The sequence below is a fragment of the Sinocyclocheilus grahami genome, unplaced genomic scaffold, assembly GCF_001515645.1.
Source record: "Sinocyclocheilus grahami isolate Dianchi unplaced genomic scaffold, SAMN03320097.WGS_v1.1 scaffold23308.1, whole genome shotgun sequence".
Taxonomy (NCBI): Eukaryota; Metazoa; Chordata; class Actinopteri; order Cypriniformes; family Cyprinidae; genus Sinocyclocheilus; species Sinocyclocheilus grahami.
The window spans coordinates 2,295-2,885 of record NW_015519092.1 but is presented as its reverse complement, the minus strand read 5'-3'; positions in this window follow the sequence as shown (position 1 = coordinate 2,885).

Genomic DNA, 591 nt, shown 5'->3' with positions numbered 1-591 from the left:
ATGTGTCTATGCCATGCTTTAAAATTGTAAACAGTACATTTACGTAAGCATAGCCTATGTCAAATGACTTTTTGAATATACTACCTTATAGCATTTATAATGATCATGATGTACAGGCCACGGGTTTAGTTGTTCCGTGTGTTTTAGCAAGGTGCCACGATGGGGTTTGTATGTGTGTTGATGCATTTCAAAGCGTAACTGTGTTGCCCTGAGAGCCGCTTTATTCTTTGTAGACCACATTCTCACCTCTTAACTCTATTTCTCAAACAAAATATTTGTCTTTATTCAGGTGACATTATCGTTTTATATCTACCATGTCAAAGGCAACCAAACGCAAGCACGTAGTCAAAGAAGTTCTGGAGGACTGTGTCACACCCACTGAAGACCAGCATATCATGAGGGTACATTTACCAGATTTCGGGCTCTGTAAGGCTTTGCGAACTCGGTATTCACATTATACCATGCTACTAATAATTATATACCTCCTTCACATCACAGGTCTTGGGAAGTAATGGCAATAACTTGCATGAAGCTGTGACTGGCAGTGGCGAGCGCTTCCTTGTCAGTATGCCTACTAAATTCCGCAAGAAC